The sequence below is a fragment of the Sapajus apella genome, unplaced genomic scaffold, assembly GCF_009761245.1.
Source record: "Sapajus apella isolate SASKATOON/1434 unplaced genomic scaffold, GSC_monkey_1.0 scaffold53, whole genome shotgun sequence".
Taxonomy (NCBI): Eukaryota; Metazoa; Chordata; class Mammalia; order Primates; family Cebidae; genus Sapajus; species Sapajus apella.
The window spans coordinates 4247860-4274260 of NW_022436993.1; the positions used below are offsets into that span (position 1 = coordinate 4247860).

Here is a 26401-nt window from a genome sequence, read left to right on the forward strand (position 1 = left end):
TCATCAATTCTGTCTCCTGTAATCCTCACAATGGCTGTCTGAAGAACATAGAGCCATTTATGGATGAAGAAACTGGGCCTGAAAGAAGTTAAATGACTTGCCCAATTCAAATGGCTAAGAAGACAAAGGGCAAACTTGAATTCATGTCTTCTGACTTAAAGTAGCTAGACTCATGATCCCACAGCTGACCCTCAGCGAAGCTCCTTGCCCAGCACCTTAGATGATGGTGTTTGGAAACACCTTGATTTCATCATTTGACTCATTGCCCAGGAGACTAAGATCTGAAGTTTTGCTCAGTGTAGGTCAATTTCAAATTATTGTTTGAAAAGGGTGGTATATGGCTTTTTGAAAAGGCATTCAGGGCCAAGTGCAGTGGCTAACGCCTGTAATCCCAGCACTTTGGGAGGCCGAGGCAGGCAGATCACCTGAGGTCGGTGAACCTGGGAGGCAGAAGATGCCGTGAGCTGAGATCATGCCATCACACTCTAGCCTGGGCAACGAGTGAAACTCAGTCTCAAAAAAAACGCTAATAAAACCCAAATGTCCATTGACAGATGAATGAACAAATAAAATGTATAGACAGACAACGGAATATTATTCAGCCTTAAAATGGAAGAAAATTCTGAAACATGCTCCAACATACATGAATCTTGAGGATGTTGTACTAAATGAAATAATCCAGCCACAGAAAAATCCAAACACTTTTAGTAGGTATATGATTTTAGCTACATGAGTTGTCTAGAACAGTCAAACTCACAAAGACAGAAAGTAGAATGGTGGTTGCTAGGGGCTGGGGGGCTGGGGGACTGAGGGGCTGGGAGGATGGAGAGCTATTGGTGAACGGATGCTGAGTTTCAGTTTTACAAGATGAAAACGTTCTGGAGATTGGCTGCATACCAGTGTGAATATACTTAACGCCATTGAACTGTACACTTTAAAATGGTTAGATGGTAACCTTACATTATGTGTATTTTACTACAATTTAAAAAATTGTAAAATTGCTGATAGTCAAATAAAGAAAATGAGAGAGGAAACACCCCCCCCCCAAAAAAAAAAACCAACACCAACTACCAGCCTAGGTTTCTCTACAAAATATCTAAGTATACAAGAAAAGCTCAAATGGCACATTATTTTTAGCCTCCCATTTGTGTTGCAGACGCCATTCCTTGTCACTTTAGTCACAGTTAAGTCTTATCGTAACAACTCTCTCCAAAGGGTAGTGGATCTGCACTCAATCAAGTCTCACTGAAGATCTTAGGTTCATTCATTTATCCTAATGATCCTTTTAGTGTTTCCATAATGTTTTGATTCCTTGAGATCTTAAACCGTGCTCTTACCTCAAATGTTGGGCTTTGTATGGATACCCTTTGGATAGGCTCACAGAAGTAGGCTACAATCTCTTTCTGTTACCCTTTTTATTTGGAAAGACTCCTATGCGTAAATATTGCCATATTCCTATGAAGTGGGCAGCTCTGTGCTTCACATGGAGGGGAACTCAAGCCAAGCACTACAGCTGTCCCTAAGAGCCATCTGCCATGGCTTCTACCAGCCCCTCTTTGTGTGTGAGGAGGAAAATGAAGTTCATTTTCAATGCTAACTGTCGGTGAAGAAATCACTATGCTTGGTGTCTTGAATGAGTTGGATTGAAGAAAGCTTTTTCATATTTGAAGCCAAGACAACAGAATATATATCCCTTTTGTCACACACCCATATTGCTTCTCTGACTGGGATGTGGAACTAATGAGTGCCTATGCCTGTTTGTTCAAATGAACAGAAACAACCAAATTGCCCATTCAGTTGATGATGGATTAATCACCTGGATGGTTGATATTGGATTCTCTGAGATAGTCTGCAGAGTTGATTCTGAGATAAGAATGGTTCTTAATTGTATCAACTAACTGAATCCACAGTCTGTTTTAACTCAAGATCCAAGACACATTCCTACCATTAAACATATGGAAGACAGATAGAAAGAAATCTCATTTATTTTCTCTCCATATAAATAGGAAGGTCTCTCTCTTGAACGATAACATGTACAAATAAGGAGATTTTTGAGCAGGGGCCGTTCTCTGACTATGTTTAAGTACAGATCTGTTTAAAATTAAAACTTACATTCCTGTTATTAAAAGCTCATCCTCTTTTAGAAAATACCCAATCAGTTCAGGGGGGAAAAATCCTTCACTGTGCACATTATTAACTCATGGAAGGCTTTAGGTTTCCACATTCCCCAATAATAAGGTCAGAACTGACTCTTGGAATCTACCCCAAAACCTCAACATCCTGGTCTGCAAGATTTACCTCGGAGAATGAATAGGTCTCAACTGTTGCCAAAGCAAAGACATTTATATGAAATCAGTCAGATCAGGGCAACTCATAACTCTATTTGATGTGCCACATTCTAAAAAACAAAGCACAAGAAATACCAACAGTTTTCTGTCTGATTGTCTGCAAATATGTGTGTGAGTAGGTATAGTAGATTTATTGAATGCTGTCCCAGAAGTGAGATTTCCAGATAAGACATTTAAAAATATCCTTCTAGATGCTATTTTTTAACATTACCTTATTTATTTTAAATTTTGTTTATATTCAATCTTTTTAAGCTTATTATAATGGCAACATTAATTCTTTTTGGATGATACAATGTCATCACGAACACTAATTCTGGTGTTAGTAGAGAAAATAGAAACAAAGAGGCCCCTTCATTCGGTAGTCTCAAAACAGTGAACTGAGCAGCCAATTTTGCAAATCTTCCCCCTGTATGACCCATAACTAAAAATATAGTCACTCAAACATAGTAGAATTGGAGAAGGAAAAACAGCTCAATGGAATGAAACACAGAGTGCAGAAACAGACCCAAACACATGCAGAAATTTGGATCTCAAAGAATGGCATTTCGAATCGACAAGGGAAAGTTTAATTATTCAGTTTGTGGTAGTGGTACTGTTGTTTAGCCACTTGGAAAAAGAAAGAAAGCAAGATCTCTAGCAAAATCTTTGACTCAAAATGAACTTTAGAAGGATCAAATATTACAGCCTAAGGAAGCTAAACTCTGACAGCACTCCTATAAAACACAAACAATGTTTAATATGTAACATTAGGACAGAGAGGGTCCTCCTAAAAATACAATTCAAAAGGCAGAAATAGGAAAGGAAGGGTTTCTGAATTTGATTGTATGAAAAATTTAAATTTCTAGGGGAAAAAATACATGCAAACAAACTTTAAAAACTGGAGAAATGCTTGCATCAAGTGTGATAGAAAGTTAATTCCTTAATTTATGAAGTGGTCTTGCAAATCAATACCCCAAAAAACCTCATCGTCCAATTAAAAATGGGTAAAAATGCAAACTGGAACTTTTCACACACATACAAAATTGACTAATATAGGAAAATATACTGTAACATCAATGGTTATAAAAATATAAATCAAAACAATGATTTTTTTTACTAATTGGGTTAGTAAAACATTAAAAAAGTTAATATACAGGATAGCAACTATCATCTAGCATTCTTATATGCTACAGAGTATTATATACATATCCAAACATGTCTAACTTTTCTGGTAAGATCTGTAAACATTATGAACAATGAATTCCATTTTTAGAAATTTACCATGTAGAAAAAAATACCCAGATATCTGAACAGACCATCCAGAGCAGCTTTGCCTTCCTAAGAAATTGGATAAAGATGGAAATTCAAGAGCTGCAGATAGAGAAAGATGGAAACTAGGAAAAATTATCATTTAAATTAGCATAGAGGACTGATTTAATAAATTATAATTCATATGATGGTAAACAATGTAATCATTAAAAACTGAGTCTGCAGTGGCTCATGCCTGTAATCCTAGCACTTTGTGAGGCCAAGGCCAGTGGATCACCTGAGGTCAGGAGTTCGAGACCAGCCTGGCCAACATGGTGAAATTCCATCTCTATTAAAAACACAAAATTAGCCAGGTGTGGTAGCGTGTGCCCCAATCCCAGCTACTGGGGAGGCTGAGGCAGAAGAATCACTCGAACGTGGGAGGTGGAGGTTGCAGTGAGCTGAAATAGTGCCACTGCTGGGCAACAGGGTGAGACTCCCATCTTAAAAAAAAAAACAAAACTAAAACTAAAACAAAGAAACAGAAAACTGAGTTGTATCTGCAGGAGCTAATGGATCTCACAGGGTGGCATTTCAAATCGACAAGGGAAAAGGTTAATTATTCAGTTCATGGTAGTGGTACTGTTGAGCTAATGTGGAGTATCTTGAAGATGCATCACTAAGTGGAAAAGTAATGTACAGAGTAACTGCACATTATTATAACTTACATAAATGTTCACATAAGCCATGCATCTATCTACTGGGATATGCATATGCCATTTTAGGAAAGGATCAAGCAAAAAGTGAGTAACAATGGTTAATTTTAGAAAGGGAGATTGAGAATTGAAGGTAGAAGCTTTTAACTCTGTGATCGTGTACACAGCTAAATGTATGATTTGAAGACTTTCCCATGTACATATATTACATTTAATTTTGAATTTTTAATTAAAAAATTTGTCCTGTTTCTGCTGTCAGCTGCCATTTTCTCTGTTGTCAGAGTCTTCTACTAAATTGGACAAATATGTAAGGTATGTCTCTTAGGTTTTAAAGCTTAGGCTTAAATGGCAATGCTTTGTTTCTCAACTATCTTGTTCCCACATCTGAGTTGATGTTTGTGGCTGCCGCTCTCTGTGACCACAGCCTTGTGTGTATTTGTACACAGAGCTCCCCAGCTACTAGGATGTCTACAGTTTGCTGTGCTTCTAAAACAAGCTGACTGGATGCAGAGGCCATGGTGCTATGCCTTCAAGCATAAATTCATGCTAGCAAGAACAGTCTGGGAGACTTCCTTGAAGTTTAATTGTTTGTCCAAGATCCATATATCAGCTCTCTTTTCCAACAACATCAATTATTATACAGGATGATACTTTAGGACCACATGATGATATTCCAAGTCTATGTGATTATCTATTTTTTCAGAGCTCCAGAATTTGGAATCTGAAAGGAATCTTCGAAACCACCCAGTTCAACTCCTACATTTAAGAGATTGGAACTAATAAAAGTTCAATGGCTTGTCTAGGGCGATCAGTTAGCAATTGGCAAAGCCAGTGGGAAATTCTAGATCTCCTTAATACCAGTTTCATGCTCTTTGCTCTAAAAGTTACACTGAAGAAATTTAAATTACAACCTCGGTTCATTAAAATAAGTAGTAAAGGAGTCTTTGGCTATGACACACACATAAAAAGAAATATACTTTATTTCCCTGAATCAACTTCATAAAATTTTCCAAGCAATGTTGGACTCAGATAGAGGAGATACTATAGTTAGCTACAAGTGGAAGTGATGAAATGAACATCAAATCTCCACTGAAAAGGAAAGCAAAAGGAGAATTCAACTCCAGATAGAGATGCACAAAGCATCCAATTTAAATAAAAACAATTTATGAGGTCTTTTTTTTTTTTTTTTTAAGACCAGAAGAGAAGGAATCATCTTGGCTTGACAGTCTTCTAACTGACCTCCTGATTTCCACCCCAGTGAAGGGTTTACTACAGACTTTGCCTGTATGTAGAAGACATGGAAAAGGGAATTCTATTATATACTACTGTGGAATGCTTCTAGAAAGAGAGAATATTACCAGAGTTCACTTGCAAGCTGGACACTGAGTTCAGTGTCAGCCCAGGGAGAACGCATTTCTTGGTTTTCCTTTTATACTGTGGTGGTTATTTTGACAGGAGAAGTAAAGGCTAACAAGCAGATCTAATCCATATGGACCTGGCAGCCTACCGAGCACAGCACGGTATCTACGGGGAAGGAAAGCAAAGCAATCAGAGAGAAAGAATTCGCATTTCTTAGGATTACATGACAGAGGACTATCTGCACATAACATGTGTCAGACACATTTACAAGCATGCACGTGCTCACACACATTCAAAGAATATTCCCACCCACTAGAAAGCTGGATCAAGTGCTGAGGCATTTCTGCTTACTTGAAAATAATTTCCAAGTGAACTTTATGATGCCTTATGAGGTTGATAACTCAGAAGAAAAGAGCATTCTATTAAACGCAGGGCAGTCAACTACACACGGTAAGTGTTTAGTTGGTTCTTTTTGTGGCAGTTTAAAGCAGAAGAAAACTCTCAGGAGTAAATTTCACAATGAATTGCTCTGCTTGGGCCTGGGGAGCCTTGTCTGGCTTTAGTCCTGTGACGGATGCTACAGAGGAGGGAGGGAAGAGATGCTGGTGGAGGGAACTGCAGGAAAATTAACCGGCTGAATTAGTCTGTTTTCACCTTGCTGATAAAGACATACCCAAAACTGGGTAATTTATAAAGAAAAAGAGGTTTAATAGACTCACAGTTCCACATGGCTGGGGAGGCCTCACAATCATGGTGGAGGGTGAAAGCCATGTTCTACATAGCAGTGGGGAAGAGAGAATGAGAGCCAAGTGAAAGGGTTAACCCCTTGTCAATCATCAGATCTTATGAGACGTACTCACTACCACGAGGACTGTATGAGAGAAACTGCCCTCATGATTCAATTATCTCGCACTGGTTTCTTCCCACAACACATGGGAATTGTGGGAGCTACAATTCAAGACGAGATTTGAGTGGGGACACAGACAAACCACATCTCACTGACAGAAGGCAGAAATTGCGGCAGTATCAGATTCACACCCCTCCAAAGGAAAAGGGCCAAATCAGAGAGCTTTCAGTCCAGCCATTCTCCTACCCAATCCCAAATGGCCAGGAGATCAAGCCAGTGGATGGTTAGACACCCTTTTCCTTCCCAATAACCGGGTGGATGGTTAGACACCCTTTTCCTTCCCAATAACCGGGTGGATGGTTAGACGCCCTTTTCCTTCCCAATAACCGGGTGGATGGTTAGACGCCCTTTTCCTTCCCAATAACCGGGTGGATGGTTAGATGCCCTTTTCCTTCCCAATAACCGGGTGGATGGTTAGACGCCCTTTTCCTTCCCAATAACCGGGTGGATGGTTAGACACCCTTTTCCTTCCCAATAACCAGGTGGATGGTTAGACAGACACCCTTTTTCTTCCCCATGGAACCACACAGCAGCCTGCAGCAGGTCTTCCTTCCTGACATCACAACACTCTAAATCTTTGGAATTCATTGTATTTGCTAACCCACTCTCAATAATGAACTTGTTATTCTGACCAGCAAGGAAGAAGGGGAGAGAAGACAGAGTCAAAGGAAAGGGGAGAATCTGTTTTGGGAGACAGACTAACATTGGCTTTGGGGAGATACTAAAGTTCTTCATTGTAAAAGATGTCTCCACATAATCATGGTCCCTAAGTGCAATTAAATGGTTGAAAATACTAAAAATCTCAGAAAGGCCTGGGTGCAACACCGGCCCAGAGCCTTCTTAATGTGCTATCCTCATTGACTTAACCAACCTCTGCAGCCCTTAATTTCCTCTCTTGTAAAACAGTGATAATGATCCTTAATAAAGAGTTGTGAAATTAAATGTGAAAACATGTACAGCACATGCCCTAGTTCCTGGCTCACAGTAGATATTCAACAAACACCAAGTCCTGACTATCACCTCACCTTTGGGGTTACTGGTTTGTGAACCTAGTGATTCAATAGGTCCACGTAATATTGAGGCTGAGCTTCAAACATGTTACTTTGATACTAAGAAAATAAATTCTTTACAAGAGGTGACATGGGATTTCCTTCCACTTAGAAGTATAATTTTATTTATATTGAAATTAAGTAATAAATAATGAACCATTAATAAGGAGCTAATGAATGGCCCAAAATTGGGTGACAATGCCTAAAAGGGAAATACATGTATATAGTCAATCACTGAGTTGTAATGATTACAACCCAATAGAAACATATTTTCTATGCTGCTAAAGAGACATCCAAAAAGGGATGTGTTAAAAAAAAAAAAAGAGGTTAATTAGAGACAAGGAAGACGGTGTGAAGCGGGGAGATCATTTGTGGGGGAGCTGCTATGTACACCAGTTACCTATCAGGTTCTTTACATGTAGTATTTTATTCAATCCACATATTAACACTGAGAACTTCAGTTTTACAGATTAGGAAACCAATCTTCAAAAACTTGCTTTAAAAAGCTGTTTCATGCATAAACCAGGATTTCATTGCAAGTCACTTTGACTAGAAATTTTCCTTCTCCAGGTAAATGGAATTTATTTCTGAAATGAATCTTAGTTTATATTTTTCTATATAATCTTCTATAAGATAGTTTTAACATGATTCTGTTAAGGTGAAATTATTCTTTTTTAAGAGTTATCCATATAAGAATCAATTCTGCCTAGATTTCCTGGCCACAAGAAAAGAACTAAAGGAGGTAAACTTAAAATGTCTCAAATTGACAATATTTTAAATGGAACATGTATTGCTTCTAGAATGAGGCAAAAGCAAGTAAGTTTACATTATGTGGAAAGAAAATCTATTTCAAACAAGTTTTAGGTCAGACACAGAAATTTCTTGAGCATCCAGGTCAAAATTGTAAAATATGCTCAACTTCTTAAAAAGTTGACAGCTGTCTCTCTTTGAAGGATTAAATTCAGTCCAGCTTGAATGCATGAATAATTTTATGGGGTGCTTTCTGACATGCACACATGCTATAGGACTTAGAGAGTATCTGTAAGTCCCTCAGAAGCAAGGGGCAGACAATGTCATTTTTTTTCAGGCCACTTGCATATCAACCTCCAGGATTGGGGATTTAGGGTGAAGAGGGTCGCTTAAAATTCTGATCCCCAAAATGAGATGTTAGGAAGCTGCACTTCAGACACCAGATAACACACATGCATAGATATAGGTATGGGTTCAACCTTAAGACTCAGAAAAGGATAGCTGTCTCAAGCCTCTTTAGGATGACCTGAATAACCTGGAATAAACCACTGCATTGGCAGAACCTAGAAATTCATCCACGACATAAACTACTCAGAACTTCGGTGACAAAAAGATTCAAGGGGAATTGAGTTAGGGCGGTGGGACATTGAGACTTATGCTGCACTGCCATTTGTTGGTTGCATTCTAGCTTACAGGTTCCAGTTAAATTTAGAAAACATTTTGAGAGATTACAATGCCCCATGTACTGCTGAAACTGGCAAAACAACTAGGAAAAAGGCAAATATAAAAACGTTTAAGTCTACAGATTAGGAAAATGCTGTCACATTCTCACGGAGGGCGATGTGCATGGGCAGATCAACCCAACATGATAAGTCGTAGCTCACAGAAGATAGAATGTAGGCACGGCATCACCAGACCCCTTTCAGAGCTGCAAGGAGACACTACTTCATACTCATATGGATGGGGTGTGATATGTATGTAATCGTAGTTTTGATTTGCATTTCCCTAATGGCTAGTGATGTTGACCATCTTTTCACATGCTTAATGGATATTTGTACATCTTTGGAGAAATGTCTATTCAAGCCCTAGATTTATTTTTAAATTGGGTTTTAAAACTCGTTCTAGTTAAATTACAGGAGTTTAAAAAATATCTTCTGAATATAAACCCCTTATCAGGTATATGATTTACAAACATTTAATCTCACACTGTGAGTTGCCTTTTCACACCATTGATAGTGTCCTTTGATGCGTAAAAGTTTTAAATTTTGATGAGGTCCAATTCATCTATTTTTTCTTTTGTCACCTGTGTTTCTTTGTTATATCTGTAAAACCACTGGCAAATTCAATGTCATGAAGCTCTTCCCCTGCATTTTCTTCCAAGCATTGTATAGTTTTAGCTCTTATATTTAGATGTTCGACCCATTTTGAATTAATTTTTGTATATGGCATAAGGTAAGCATCCAGCTTCATTTTTTTGGAATGTGGATATCCAGTTTTCCCAATATCATTTGTTAAAAAGATTTTTCTTTCCCAATGGAATGATCTTGGCACTGTTGTTGAAAATCATTTGAGTTTTAATTTTTTAAAAACCATATTCTAAGCAGACAACTCTGTTAAGCTCATAATAGCGTCTGCACTCCTTCTTGAAAAAAAATCTCCCCAGGCCATTATCTCATTTATATTAAAGAATAGACAGCTTAGGAAACATCTGTGGTCCTACTACCATGGGTTCTGGGATAATAAACACAGACACAATGCTTAACAGGATGAGATCACAGTGTTCAGGTTCATGTCGTGAAGGGCAAGACACACGCAGACATCCACACTTCAGAGCTAACATACTGAGAGCAAGATGAGGAGTCTGCACACCTTCCAAGGGAAAACGTCAACACTCTACAGTGCTTGTGTGGTTGAAAAGGTATTTCTCAAGTGTAACTGTTAAGCACAGTTAGCAAAAGGCAAAACTAAAAAGTGGGAAAAACTGAATTTGTGTCATCTGCCATACATGTCCTTTGTGCTCTTTTTCTTGCTAGAGAAATCTCCTTTATGATGGATGCCCCCATTAATGCACCCATTTATTTATGTATTTACTTTTGAGATGGAGTTTTGAGTTTCACTCTTTTCACTCAGGCTGGAGTGCAATGACCCAGCCTCAGGTCATGCAACCCCCGCCTCCTGGGTTCAAGAGATTCTGCTGCCTCACCCTGCCAAGTAGCTGGGATTACAGGCACCTGCCACCATGCCTGGTTAGTTTTTCATGTTTTTAGTAGAGACAGGGTTTCACCATGATGGCTAGGCTGGTCTCGAACTCCTGACCTCAAGTGCTTTGCCTGCCTTGGCCTCCCAAAGTGCTGAGATTACAGGCGTGAGCCACTGTGCCTGGCCTGAGCCACTGCACACCCAGCCTAAGCCACCGTGCTCAGCCAAAATGCACCCATTTAGAGTGCACAATTTGTGGTGGCTCATGCCTATAATCTCAACACCTTGGAAGGTCCAGATGGGAGGACTGCTTGAGTCCAGGAGTTTGAGATCAGCCTGGACAACATTAGGAGACCTCTTATCCCTACAAAAAAAATTTTAAAAGTAGCTGGGTGTGGTGGCACATGCCTGTAGTCCCAGCTACTTGGGAGGCTGAAGCTGGAGGATTCCCTGAGCCCAGGAGTCAGAGGTAGCAGTGAGCTATAATTTTGCCACTGCACTCCAGCCTGGGTAACAGAGCAAGACGCTGTCTTTTAAAAATAAAGTACAAAATCTATTGATTTTTAGCATATTCAAAGGCTTGTGCCATCATGGCAGATCATTTTAGAACATTTTTATCATTCCACAATAAAACTCCATATCCATTAGCCAGGCGTGGTGGTGCCCACCTGTAATCCCAGCTACTAGGGAGGCTGAGGCAGGAGAACTGCTTGAACCCATGAGGCGGAAGTTGCACTGAGGTGAGATCACACCACTGCTCTCCCAGCCTGGGCAACAGAGTGAGACTACATCCCAAAAAGCCAACCAATCAACCAACCGACCAACCAAACAAACAAAGTTACATACCCATCAGCAGTTATTTCCCATCTCCTCCTAACCTTCCCAGCTCGAGGCAACCACCAGTATAGTTTCTGTATCTTTATGGATTTGCTTACTTGGGACATTTCATATAAATGGAATCATATAACAGGTGGTCCTCTGACTGGCTTCTTTCCCATAGTGTAATACTTCTAGGATTACTGATGTTGTAGCACGTATTAGTATCATTGTTTGGATAGATCACATTGAGTCTATCAGTTCATCAGTTGATGGACATTTGGGTTGTTTCCACTTTTTGGCAATTATAAAGGGTGATGTTCTAAACATTCATGTATGAGTTTTTGTGTGGATTCCGCTTGCATTTAAAAAGAGGATGCTTACAGAGGAAGTTCTTTGATTCAAATAACACATATTTCTAGCAGTACAACTTCAACAATATGAAAAAGATTGGGAAATACATCTTAGTGACATTCCAGCCTCCATAAATCATTCTATAAACGACAGCCTTCTAAGCCTGCAACCTTCTGTGCTGTAATTCTTTCAACATCCATCATTCATTCTACAGATATTATGACTATGTGCCAAGCTCTGTTGGAAGTAGAGACACAATGGTGAGTGAGCAGGGTAGACATGGTCCAGTCACAGAGCTGAGAGGCACCGGGAAGACTGTTAGGCGAGCAAATACAGAAAGAATTTACAAACACTACTGTAAGGGACTTAGACGTAAGGATTTGTAAGTCCTTATTATAAGGACTTAGATGGTAGTTAGAAGACAGCTGAAGGCATAGCTGTGGTAGGAAGAAGAAAATGCCAGTTAAAATTTCTTCTTTTCTTCCTTCTTTTCTTTTCTTCCTCCCTCCGTCTTTCCTTCCTTAATCTTTTTTTCTTAAGACACAGGGTCTCACTATGTTGCCCAAGTTAGATCTGAACTCCTGGGCTTAAAGGATCCTCCTGCCTTGGCCTCCCAAGTAGCTGGGATTACAGGCATGCTCCACGTTGCCCAACTCCTTGTGAAAACTGTCTTGCAAAAGACTAAGTCCTTCAAAAACAAATGCCAATCTTGATGCATAGTTGAAAGAGACAAAGGGGCTCATCTTCATTTTCTACTTTGAGTTCAAACTCAAATATTCTATAAATGCCTAACATGTATTTATTCTCCAACCACAATTGCTCATAGATTTAAAGATCTCTTAGAAGGAGACACACACCCTCCCCCACTAACTTATCTCCATATTTAGTAATAGTCATACTATCTTCTTTTAAATCTATTCCAAATTGATGCAAGGCAAATCCTTCATTCAGTTAAGACTTTATCCTCTTGTCAGCAAATGAAATATAGAACAGCTGACATCCATGTGCTTTTAGAGAGTCTTTGCGTACTTAACATTAATAGCTTATCTCAACATTTTTCCACACTGAATTCAACTTTTATTTGGCCTGGAAGCCTTATTTTCCCCAACCTTTTAACCATCATTAAAGCTTTTTCAATGTCTCTAATCATTCTTTTACTTGCATTGCTCAGATCAGATCCCTGCTCCACTAAGCCTAAGACCCTGAGCTTGAAACAATGTGCTTTGTTACTTCATCTTGTGGCTGGCCTATTGATTTTTAGCTTTATACTTACAAGATATTCTCTTAATTCTACTTAAAGGGTAGTTGGTCAAGAAAGAACCAATTTACAGGGCTCAGAAAGAAACCCATTTGATACCGCTTTTAGCTCACTACCTGAGTGATGGGATCTCACAGCCAAACATCGGCATCATGTGATGTACCCAGGTAACAAACCTGCGCATGTATCCCCTGAATCTCACATACAAATTGAAATTATGAATAAGGTACACTTTTGGGAATAAATGCCACTCCCAGATAAACTCAGCATGTAGGCCCTCTAGGCATGCATTCATCATCATAGTCCTTACCCATAAAACAGTAAGTATCCTGTGGTGGCTCACGCCTGTAATCCCAGCACTTTGGGAGGCTGAGGCGGGCAGATCACTTGAGATCAGGAGTTCGAGGCCAGCCTGGCCAACTGGGTGAGACTCTGTCTATACTAAAAATACAAAAATTAGCTGGGTGTGGTGGCAGTACTTGTAATCCCAGCTACTAGGGAGGAGGTTGAGGCAGGAGAATTGCTTGAACCTGGGAGGTGGAGGTTGCAGTGAGCCAAGATTGCAGCACTGCACTCCAGCCTGGGTGACAGAGAAAGACTCTATCTCAACCCCCATCCCCAGCACACACAAACCCAGTATGTCCTCTCTGCCCTGCCGTTCTGCCTTTCACATTATCTTCTACTACATTATTTCTGACTGTGCCTCTAAATATAATCATAATCATTTTGACCTCTGATCCTAAATTCATCCCTCCCTCCTACCCCTGCCACCAATCTGGCCATTTCTGAGTTTCCTGCCATCTTGCAGATTATATGGAACATGTTGAACGAGCACTGGGTATATTACTGGTCACTATAGAATATTTCTTAATTCAACCCTCTTTACCAAGTCTACTATAACCATTTAATTCCTAATTAAACACACTTTACATGTGCTCTAATGAGGTAGCCCCTCCAAGAGCTGAATAGCAAAAAATTATTTCTTTGTGGCCCCACAGGTGTGACTTATGGATATGCATTAGCAACCTTCCTAAAATCAATCTAGGTCACATCTTTCACTTTTCCTCCATCTACTCTGTCACCGAGAGAGAATGCATTAGTCTGACAGGAGTTGCTCTTTTTAAAACCACATTGCTAATACCTGCTGCCTTCTGGCTTGCAACGCATTTCCAAATTAATGTTGTGATGTTACGTGCTACTCCCACCCATCCCAAATTTTCTTCCAGGTCATAAAAGCTTTCAGATTTGTCATTTCAAGGCCATTCTTCACCCCATGTTACATACAAATGACATCTCGCTCTTTTTCTAGTTCTATATTCTCTCTACACTGGTGTTCCATGAGGCAATTATTCTAAAGAAATATTTCAGTACCCCTGACGGACAGGACATGGGAGTCTACAGACTGCCTTGGCCTCCTCAAGTGTTGGGATTTACAGGCGTGAGCCACTGCACCCAGCCGTTTCCACTTATTCTTAAGCAGTCACACTTCTGAATCCATAGGTAAATTATGCATTAGAGAAGTTAAGCAGGTTCGAAGTCAAGAACAGAGATTTTCTTGCCCTAATTTTCCCTTATTTCCTATATTGTAGGCAACCCCATAAGACAGTGCTGGCTTTGTGTATTTTCCTAGCCTCTTTCCATTATGATTTCTTTGCTAATGGCCACTTCTCCAAACCCGCTCACGTTTCCAATGGCAGTCTACTAAGAACCAATGATAACTATTCTTTATTTAGTGCCTACATTAGGAGGCAGGGAGGCACGGGGCTAAGCATATTACACGATCATATTTCAATGTGAGTAAACCTGCTAAGATGGGTGTTTTTATTCCTAACACATAGGAGCATCTAGTTTCAGAGTAGTTAAATAACTTCTGATCTACTAAATGCAGGGCTATTCACACTCAACTTCCTGTTGACATTCTCCATCAGAGGGTACACTGTGTGTCACTGTCCATTAGGTCTGTAAAGGATGGATCACGCAATGAGTGATGCCCTTATATTTGAAGACAATTTATTTTTCTCCTTTGGCTCTAAAGAAAGGGGAATTCATACATGGTTTTATCCTAGAAAATACTTTGTATTACTTAAGTGTAAGCAAATAATTCTTATTTTCCACTGAGCAGCAAGTATATTGCATATATTTATACTATGTATAATATAGTACACATATTTATACTTCTATTTAAAAATATGTTTATAAACATTTATATTTGCACTATTTCTATACTATGTATAGAAATAGCATATGTTTATACTATTTATATACCATGTATACTATTTATATACAATGTATATATACTACTTATGTACTATCTATAAATACATACTATTATATACTATGTATATAGTATATACTATGTACTATTTATAGAATACATAAATGGTATATATTTATACTATATGTAATATAGTGTAAATGTAATATGGTATAAATCATAACAATGCTACTAGTGAACCCTATAAAGTTATGCCATCAGTTATGAAAACTGGGAAGACACATGCTGAAGGACACTGATTCCATACCTTGTGTTGCAAATTCACTTCACAAAACTGGGATCCAGCATAATGGTAATATGTATGGTGTTCAGCTCAGCGCATAGAATTGAGCTAAGACAAGCTATGGACACAAAAGTAGGTGTATCTCAAAAAGTAAGAGATAAAATTTATATTAATTATGTTGTTTGTGAGGATATTTTGTGGTTATAAAAAAGAGAGGAGGAAAGGTACCCAGTCTTGAAAACTTGAAAATACATCAACAATATATCAATTACTTATTCCTAGTAAATAAAAAATAAATACATCATCACCTCTGTTAATAAAGTTGTTTTTAGGTCATCATCTATGTTAATAAAGTTGTTTGTAGGTGGGGGGCTAGGGAAGGGATAGCAGGGAGTGGGGGATAGGGGAGTGACAGCATTAGGAGAAATACCTAATGTAGATGACGGGGTGATAGATGCAGTAAATCACCATGGCACATGTATACCTATGTAACAAACCTGCACATTCTGCATATGTACCCCAGAACTTAAATTAAAAAAATAAGCTTGGACACACACACACACACACACACACACACACACACACACACACAAAATATTCTGCAAACCTCTGGGAAAAAAAAGGGTATTTTTAAACTGACCCAATTGTCCTATAGAGCTGATGTTTATGGTTTCTTTTGAAAAATCATAAAACCTGATTTTCCCAGTCTTAAAACTTGAGATGGTTACATTTGTCTTATCTGAGTTCTTTCCTCAGGAAACCAACCATTAGGACTTCAGATAGCATCAAGAAACTGAGACTTACCGAATCACTGCATCTGAACAAGATGTCAGATCCAACACCCATCATGATGCCTCACTGATCCCCTGCTTCCTGTTGACCAACTCCTCTTCCTTACTTCTCCCTGATTTCTGTTTTCCCATGCATAGTTACATTTATTCCCTGCTACATAAACCCCTACTTTTAGTCAGACAGGGAGATGGATTTGAGACTTATCTCCCACCGCCTTGGTTGCAGCACCTGGATAGCCTTCTTCCCTGGCAATACTTGCTTTCTCAGTGATTGGCTTTCTGTGCAGTGAGCAGCAGGACCTAGACCAAATCCCTGGTATTTCATAACAGTTTCACTGCTGAGTAGTTTAGTCTGGGTCCCAATCAGGAAGTTACAAGGTCAGACACGGAGATGACATGAACATTTAGCCTCTGGAATAGGGTGCAGCAGAACTGCATGTAGGAGGTGAAGAACATCAGAACCAGAATCCTGGGTATGAAGAAAATGGGTTAATGATTAGTTCTATTTCTCTAGAACTAGAGTTTGAATCCTGGCTCTGCCATTTCTTAGCTGTGATCACAGGCAGGCTACTTAAATCCTCTGTGTCTCCATTTTCTTGTCAGTAAAATGGAAATAAAGATAAAACTAGTGGCTCACACCTCTAATCTCAGCACTTTGGGAGGCCAAGGTGAGAGGATCCCTTGGGTCCAGAAGTTTGAGACCAGCTGGGGCAACATAGGGAGACCCCATATCTACAAAAATACAAAAATTAGCCAGGCATGGTGTTGTGTACCTGTAGTCTCACCTACTTGGGAGGCTTAGGTGGGAGGATCGCTTCAGCCCAGGAGTTTGAGGCTGTAGTGAGCTATGATTGTTCCACTGCAGTCTAGCCTGGGCAAAAGAACAAGGGCCTGTCTCAAAAGCAAACAAACAAAAAACCACATATCCTGGAGGGTACTAAAGAGACATTAATAGATGTTGGGCACATAGGACTCAATGAGAAATTACCTAAATTTACACTTCCAGGGGACTTTACATCAACTAATAAAACAGTAGAAACACATTAAAGTCAAATAGGTAGCCATGTTTTAGGAGACATTTCACTTAGATAATATAATTGGTCTGAGTATCACAGTGATGGTAGCTCACTGAACCTATATTTCTGAAATATCTGTCTTTGGCATCTCACCTTGTTTCTGAAGGCAGTACTTATGAAATGGCTTTCCAAAACACTGACAATACCCAAACTATCTCTCAACAAAGGCTAAGCAATACCAATTTAGAAGACTGCAGCCAGCTTGAATCCAGTCTAATATAAATCTAATAAGCTTGCACTTTACATCCTGCCTTTTGAAAACAAACTCAAATGTTTTATGCTGTCTTTTGAAAACACTAAGAAGCAATAACTAAACAAAAGGAAAACCAAAAGTTATGCATAACCAAAAGGTATGCATAAAACACTCCCAACGCAGACAAAAATTTACCACCTTTCTCTGCTCAAATTATTAAGCATCATTTACAAATCATAAGGAATCTCATATCCTTTTTTTCGCTAATTATCATTAAAATGCCACTCTGTTTCCAGCTGTAGTTTTCCTATATGTAAGAGTTTTGAGGGTCAGTATTAATTTATATAATTGTGAAAATATCGAAAAGCAATTGAGGTTTCCATTTTTCACTGGAAAAACAAGAATACCAGAAACTTTTGTGGACAGCCCAGCTGAGAAAATGAAAAAAAAAAAAAAAAAAAAAGAATAGAAAATTCATTTTCATTTTATTTCCCAGAGTGACAAAATGAAAGGCATGACATTTAATACCAGCATTATTCACATCTATTTGTTTTGGATAACCATGCCTTTCACACCTTTAGAGTCACAAAATGTTAAAGCACACTGGAAAAAAATAAATTATATAACTACAACAGCTATTTTATAAAAGTGCTTTTGTCATTTATTCTCCAACTAGGCCACCATAAACATTTGTTTCATCAGCTAAAACAAATATTCTGCCATTAACATTTTTAAAAAAATCGCAGGTTTTTTTTTCATTCTTCCAGGATTGGGGGGTCAACGAAGCAAACGGAATTTTTGTGATTTAAGTCTTTTTTTTTTTTTTTCTATAAGGTGTTAATTTCAACATCCTGAGTGAAATGAGCAACCCTAGGAGAAATGATGATTAAAATGGTAGCTTATGCGAACTTTACAATTTATCTAACAGTGTCAATAGAGGTACTTTAATAATAATGCAAGAGCTTGATTAAAAACACAACGAAGTAAAAACTGGATATGAAGTAAAGTTCCTTTACTTTCCCACATATTCAAGGCCTTTATAGTGGAGCTTTCTTCCTGGAGGATGCTGAAATGGAAACATCACTCTAACCAGGCCTTAGCAGGGCAGGTCCCGTTAACTGGCATACCTAAAACTTAAGACAGTTGCTGGGGCTCACTTCAGTGTTATTCACAATATTATAAATAATGTAACTCTCTAAATTACCTAAGTTTCCTTACAAAGTCATTGAAGTATTCATTTAGAGAGAGGAGCTTACCGCTGAGTTATGAAATTGAACTTAGCATAGAGAATGGCAAATTATGTCTTCATTTTCTTCCCCTTATTGTCCCTCTGAGATGTATGTACATTTCATACACGTCCATACAGACCCACACGCAAAGCAAAACTTCCACCACATTACCTACCATTCTGTTTTTTCACACTCTGCTTTAAGAGCATAATTTTCTCTAATCTCATAGCCAGACGAGACAAATCGGTGAATTACAGGATCAACTGGCCACTTGTAATTAGTCTTGTCTGAGGTTTAAGACCATCTATCCAGACGGTGGTGCAAAAGGCAGTTGAAAAGGGGCTGGTGGAAGAGCTGGCTTAACTATCTGAGACCTTGCTTGCAAGCTCTGTGCTCTCTCTGGACCCTCAGGGCAGAGTCATATGATAATTCGACTTTTATTTTTTTCTGAGGAACTGCCCCACTGTTTTCCATGGCAGCTTTCCCCTTTCTCTGCAGCTTTTAAGATGTTCTTAGCTGACTAATGAGAATGAGAAAATGGAGAATTTCCATCTTCCTGCCATGAAATCAATTATTGGCAACTGCTACTGAGTTGAAGGGCTGGGACCGAGACGACCTTCTTACTCTCATTCTTAAATGCCCACCCAGGGGCCGTATACACCCTTTTTTCTCATCGCATCTTGCTTCCACAATTCCCCTTAAAAATCCTGAATTTCAGCCAGGTGTAGTGGCTCATGCCCCCAGCAGTTTGGGTGGCTGAGGCAGGTAGATCATGAGGTCAGGAGATCGAGACCATCCTGGCCAACATGGTGAAACCCCGTCTCTACTAAAAATACAAAAAAATTAGCTGGGCATGGTGGTGCATGCCTGTAGTCCTAGCTACTCAGGAGGCTGAGGCAGGAGAATTGCTTGAATCCAGGAGGTGAAGATTGCAGTGAGCTGAGATCGTGCCACTGCACTCCAGCCTGGATGACAGTGCCAGACTCTGTCACAAAACAGAAAAAAACAAAAACAAAAAAACCTGAATTTCTCCATAATGCCAGGAACTGATGCCTGCAGAGCACTGAGCTGGTACAGTCTGCTTGAGTTTCCCTCCTTGAAATCAAAGAGCTGAGTTCCAAACCCAAAGCGGAGAAGAACATCCCCAATATAAACCACCACTGTCAACTTTCAAATCACCATCCCACACTTCTATAACTAGGAAATGTTGAAGGAATGAAGACTCAGAAACCGGAGCTTCCATGTAAATATAGCCCTTGTTTCTGGGTGGCTGGCTATGGATTGTTCTTTGAGAAGTGGAAGTGAGAGTTTCTAGGATTACTGCAAGCAGAGAAGTGCTGGCAACTGACCAGCACTTTGAGAGTCACCTGCTTACACCTTTTTCAACTCCTTTTTCTACTCAAGCCAGTATCTAGGAGGTCAAGTTCATGGGCAACCCAAAAAGGCCAGGCTTGTCTAAACAGTTGCTGAATAGGAGCAAGTTTGAGCATTGTTAGGGAAACATGATAATCTCAGGCTCCTATCCAAGACATTAGCACAACAGCAGTACAAGTTTGCAAGACTTAACAAGACCAGCCCACAGACAAGTTATTAACATCACCTTTTTTAAGCAAAACAAAACAGGGTCTAAGAGATAATACAAAGATTCCTGAAAGAGCAGGACTACAAAATAACTGATAAGCCATAGCTAGGAAGGAAAATCCAAGTCCTCACTAACGCTCTCACCCTGGGTCAATTTATCCATACTTTCTTTGTTGCTGTGTTTTGTTTGTTTGCTTGTTTGTCTGAGATGGAGTCTTGCTCTATGGCCAAGGCTGGAGTGCAGTGACATCATCTTCGCTCACTGCAGCCTCAGAATTCTGGGTTCAAGCAGTTCTTCTGCCTTAGCCTCCCCGGTAGCTGGGATTACAGGTACATGCCACCACATCCGGCTAATTTGTGTATTATTAGCACAGATGGGGTTTCGCCATGTTGGCCAGGCTGGTCTGGAACTCCTGACCTGAAGTGATCCGCCCAGCTTGGCCTCCCAAAGGAGGCATGAGCCACAGCACCCAGCCTGTTGCTGTTGCTTTTCTTTGACAGGGTCTCACTCTGTTGTCCAGGCTGGAGTGCAATGGTGTGATCATGGCTCAATGCAGTCTTGACCTCCTGGGCTCAAGCAATCCTCCTGTCTCAGCCTTCCTGGTAGCACTACAGGCACATGCTACCACATTTAACTAATTTAAAAAGGTTTTTTTGTAGAGACTAGGTCTTGGCATCTTGCCCAGGCTGGTCTCAAACTTGTAGCCTCAAGCAATCCTCCTACCTTGGCTGCCCAAAGTGTTGGGATTACAGGTGTATTTACAGTGGTTCCTTAGCTTAAGATCTTATGCTTAACTTTATAACATTTTATTATTATAATTATTATTCTTCCTTTGATTTTTACAAACATCCCATCATTAATTAACTAGGGCACATTAACTCTCAGCTACTAAGAAGAAATATGAAAAAAAAACACTCTAAGTTAGTCAAACACACACACACAAAGGAAAACACTGCCACTGTCTTCAAATTCTATTTGAATCTGGGACAATCTTATTGGTATACAAGTTTTTCTTCCAGTGAAAAAGATCCAATTGATACCTTTTTTTCTTCCTACCCAGCTGGTTTTTACAATGACATTACAAAGCAGATGGAATGCTAGTTACAGAAGCCAGAGGGCTGATTAGACTGTTTGCAAACTGCATTTCACAAATAAAGAACTATTACTGAGAAGTAAAGGTCACTCAAAATGAATTATATTCAATAAAGAACATGAGCAGGAACACCAGGCCTTGCTACTGATTCCTAGAGAAATCTCTGGAAAAGGAGAATGGATCCCTGTCAGGGATGTCTCACGGCATGGGAGGACTTACTCAGATGAACTCTGGTTTGCCTGATTTGGTTAGCTACTGACACATGCAAAAATCTCCCATGCATACATATAAATTAAATAGATGCATAGGTCATCAGTGTTTAACAACATACTCCTGGGCCTCAGGAGAAGTCCAGGCCCTTGAAAAAACAAAAGGGCTGAAGTCAGGTATGCAAATAAAAAGAAAGAAGACTGGGAGGTTGAAGTGAGAGAATCACTTCAGGCCATGAGTTCCAGCCCATCCTGGGCAACACAGCAAGACCCATCTCTACAAAAACTTTTTTTTTTAATTAGCTGGACATGGTGGTTCATGCCTATAGTGGGTTGCATCCATCCTTTGCCTATTTTTTTTTTTTTTGAGATGAAGTCTTGCTCTCTATTGCCTAGGCTGGAGTGCACTGGTGTGATCTTGGCTCACAGGGGCACTGAGGGATGTTTTGGATGTGTACCACCACGCCTCCACCTCCTGAGTAGCTGGGATTACAGAAATGCACCACCATGCCCAGCTAATTTTTGTATTTTTAGTAGAGATATGGTTTCACTATGCTGGCCAAACTGGTCTCAAACTCCTGACCTCAAGTGATCCACCCACCTTGGCCTCCCATAGTGCTGGGATTCCAGTGTGAGCGACTGCATCCAGCCTATCCCTTGGCTATGGTGGATACCACTGCTATGAACATGGATGTACAAATACCTCGAGTCCCTGCTTTCAATTCTTTTGGGTACAGGCTGACAAGTGGGCGTGCAGGGTCATATGATAATTCTATTTTTATTATTTTCCTGAAGAACTGCCCCACTGTTTTCCATGGCAGCTGCCCCTTTCTCTGCAGCTTTTAAGATGCTCTTAGGTGACTAATGAGAATGAGAAAATGGAGAATTTTCCATCATCCTGCCATGAAATCAGTGAATGGCAACCACTACTATAAGCTGTTCTGTTTTTACACAGTAAAAATGGTAGTGTTTTCTCAGCACCAGGAAGAGCTGATTATTCTGATAAACGGATGGGTGCTCTGGTACTATGAACACTACCCCAAGGCAATATTTATAGTTTGATATGGGGACTCCTGAAGATAATACTCTAACCAAAAAGGAATAGAAAGTGCACACCGGGATTAGGAGAAATTTAAATGAACTTTATGTTTTTGAGTCACACTTAAAAAACAGCACTCCCAGCCCAACATCTAAATTCTTAATTGTTCACAACAGACTGTCAGCACCAAGCACACAAGTTATATTTGCGATTAGCCACTCTATGCCTGATTTGTGGCTTTTGGGTGGATGGGTACCAATTTATTTTTCCTCTACAGATCTCCATGCATGAAGTGTAATTAGAAATTTGTTTGCATTTTCTGTGGTATAGGATTAAAAACATAACCTTGGAGACTTGCAAAGGATGCTTTCCTTGTCCTTTACTTTTACTTCAAAATAAAAATTTAATAGATGCCAAATAGCATTTCATGTCATACATATAATTCCACTGATTCCAGCCACAAGATTCTTTTAGTATCACTGTTTTTACCTGCTGAAAAAACCAGTTAGGATATGATACTAACTGCAAAAAATTTCAGGAGTTTTATATGTTTAATTAAGCCACCTTTGGGTTTCTGTCACAGTATTGTATCATTAACATGCGTTTTAGTTATCTTACAGAAACATTTTACCCAAAATGTACAGTCAACAAAGGTGGATACACGAACTTTCTTGCAAGTAAATTAATTCCAATAAACGTCAAGAGACTTAAAGTGCTTTGGCAAAGATGTGTGGATTTAATGTTGGCTTGTTAAAACTACAGCTCTGAATTCAAGCAGGGTCACATGCCACCAGTGAAAGTTTCTTTTAAGGGCTAGTTGTTGAGGTCTTGCATAAATGCATCGCTAACACGCACCCCTGAAACGGTCTTTAAGGCTTCAGCCAGCTGTGCAATTCTCATATTATCCACCAGGGTGCGCTCCAGACCCTGGTCCTCCTCTACCTCTTGTTCCACGTGCATGTGGCCTTGGCCTCTCCTAACTCTCCCAACCATGCAAGCTGTATAGATTCTTTTTCTTCCTTCTCGTCTATGCCAAATTCATTTCTTAGGTGTAATCATATTTTCCTTGCTGGTCACAGACAGTACATAAATTTTTTCCTGGGTCTCTAGTCTCCCTTTAGACTCCCCTTTCCAAAGCTCCCCCTCCCCACTTTTTTTTTTTTTTTTTTTTGAGAAGGAGTCTCGCCCTATTACCCAGGCTGGAGTGCAGTGGCATGATTTCAGCTCACTGCAACCTCCGCTTCCTGGGTTCAAGGGATTCTCGTTTCTCAGCTTCCCGAGTAGCTGGGATTGGACATGAACCACCACACCCAGCTAATTTTTGTATTTTTAGCACAGAAGGGGTTTCACCATGTTGGTCAGGCTGGTCTTGAACTCCTGACCTCAGGTGATCCATCTGCCTTGGCCTTCCAAAGTGTTGGGATTACAGGCATGAGCTACTGTGCCCGGCCCCAAAGCTCTTCTTCCGCTTCCCCTCCTAGATGTTCTCTGGGAAGCTCTTCTCTGCTGTCTCTACCTCCTGTGCTGTCCCCCTGAGCTCATCTACTCCCATGACTACTGCTGCCCCTCTACCTGCGGCTCCCAAACTGTGTACCCAGGTGTCCTGGGTGGGACGCCATAGCAAACTCACAGAGGCACTGAGGGATATTTTAACTTTTTTGAGGGAAACACAGCAATACTTGTTAAACATGGTGCAAACTACTCGCCTCAGGTAGTTCACAGTTTCAACATTAGATCATCTGCATTCTTCTTGATGATGTCATCTTTGCAAAGTGAGGTATTCAGAGGCAGCTGAGAATAAAATGCAAGTACTGAAGAAAAATCAAAGTGGAACAGGGAATGGTGTCCAATCTGGTTCCAAAGTCTGGGGAGTTGTGCTGTGCCCAACAGGTGCACACATCCCACTGGTAAGTGTAGAAGGCAGAGTTCTCCAGAGAAGAGAGGAGGAGGTGTGTGTATACACCAGAGAAAAAAACCAGAGAGAGAGGCTGATTTTAAGGAATTGGCTCATGTGATTGTGGGGGCTGACAAATCCACAATCTGCTGGGAAGGTCAGTAGGATGGAGACCCCAAGGCAGAGTTGATGCTGCAGCTCAAGGACGGTCTAGAGGCAGAATTCCCTCATCCTCGCAGAAACCTCAGTCTGTTTTCTCTTGCAGCCTTTAACTCATTGAATGAGGCCTGCCACAGTATGGAAGATAATCTGCTTTACTCAAAGTCAGTCAGTCAGTCTATCTATCTAACTATCCATCCATCCATCCATCCATCCATCCATCCATCCATCCATCTGTCATCTGTCTATCCATGTATCTATTTTATATTTATCATCTATTTATCCACCTATCTATCTATCCATATAACTCTCTCTCTCCCCATCTATTAACTGTCTATTCATCTATTAACTATCATCCATATATCTATCCTTTCATCTATTATCTATCTATCAATCAATCAATCATCTATCAACCTACCTACCTATCTATTCTATCTCTCCATCTAATTATTTAGAGACAAGTTCTACTATGTTGCCCATGCTGGTCTCAAACTCCTGGCCTCAAGTGATCTTCCTGCCTTTACCTCCCAAAGTGTTGGGATTGCAGGCCTAGGCCAACTGCAGCCAGCTAAAGTTTACTGACTTAAATGTTAATTTCATCTAACAAACAAACGTTCAGAGCAATATCCAGTCTGGGGTCTGACCAACTATCTAGGACCCATGCCGTACACAAGTTGATGCATAAAACCAGCCATCACCTAAAAATGAACAAATATATCTTTTCTTTTGAATTGATGTGATTCTATTTTCCATTGGCCTCTAAATTGTTAGATCATAAATACTTATTAAGTTGTTTGGACGTTACTACTTAATACATTGAGCTGTTAGATGTTTCTTTTGGTCTACAGGAATGCCATGGACAGAGAAAGCCTAAGAACCTTTAACATGTACACTGATGGCTGCAGCCCAGATTGTAGTCTGGAGTTTCAGACATGCATATTCTACATGCATGCCAATATACATGTACATTCTAAAGAGGAGAATTTCCAATTTTCCTACCTCAGAGGTTCCAAACTAAATTTCTTAGATCTTCCACCAAACTTATTATCAACCTGATTTCTAGGAATGTATTGTCCTCAACACCCCGTGTCATCATTGCCAACCCCATCATGACACTCCCTTGAAGGTCTGGGTAATGGCTTTCACCTATGTCATATTTGACTATAAAAATAAAATTAAGCTAGGTGTGGTGGTTCCTACCTGTAGTCTCAGCGACTCAGGAGACTGAGGTGGGGGGATTGCTTGAGTCCAGGAATTTGAGACCAGCCTGGGCAACATAGCAAGACCTTTAACTTCTATCACATCTTCCTATCTAGAGAAAGCAGCTGTAATGGGGGGTATCCAGCCTGGTAAAAAATGAGGATTTGTGGCCAGGCCTGGTGTCTCATGCTTGTAATCCCAGCACTTTGGGAGGCTGAGGTGGGTGGATCACCTGAGGTCAGAAGTTCGAGATCAGCCTGATTAACATAGTGAAACCCTGTCTCTACTAAAAATACAAAAATCAGCTGGGTGTGGTGGCATGCACCTGTAATCCCAGCTACTAAGAAGGCTCAGACGGGAGAATCGCTTGAACCTAGGAGGCAGAAATTGTAGTGACCTGAGATCACGCCACTGTACTCCAGCCTGGGCAACAGGGCAAGACTCCATCTCAAAAA

At 40.0% G+C, this 26401-nt stretch overlaps 1 protein-coding gene and 1 long non-coding RNA gene across 24 annotated transcripts in view; both read right to left on the reverse strand.

Moving 5' to 3' along the window:
* Window positions 1–26401, reverse strand: part of KIAA1217 (KIAA1217 ortholog) — a 495122-nt gene that overhangs the window by 197941 nt on the left and 270780 nt on the right. The window lies entirely within an intron of this gene.
* LOC116527211 overlaps window positions 13612–26401 on the reverse strand; it is a 20081-nt gene continuing 7291 nt past the window's right edge. Inside the window, exon 3 of the long non-coding RNA XR_004258423.1 lies at window positions 13612–14385. This is a non-coding gene — a long non-coding RNA (uncharacterized LOC116527211). The remainder of the gene's footprint in view (window positions 14386–26401) is intronic.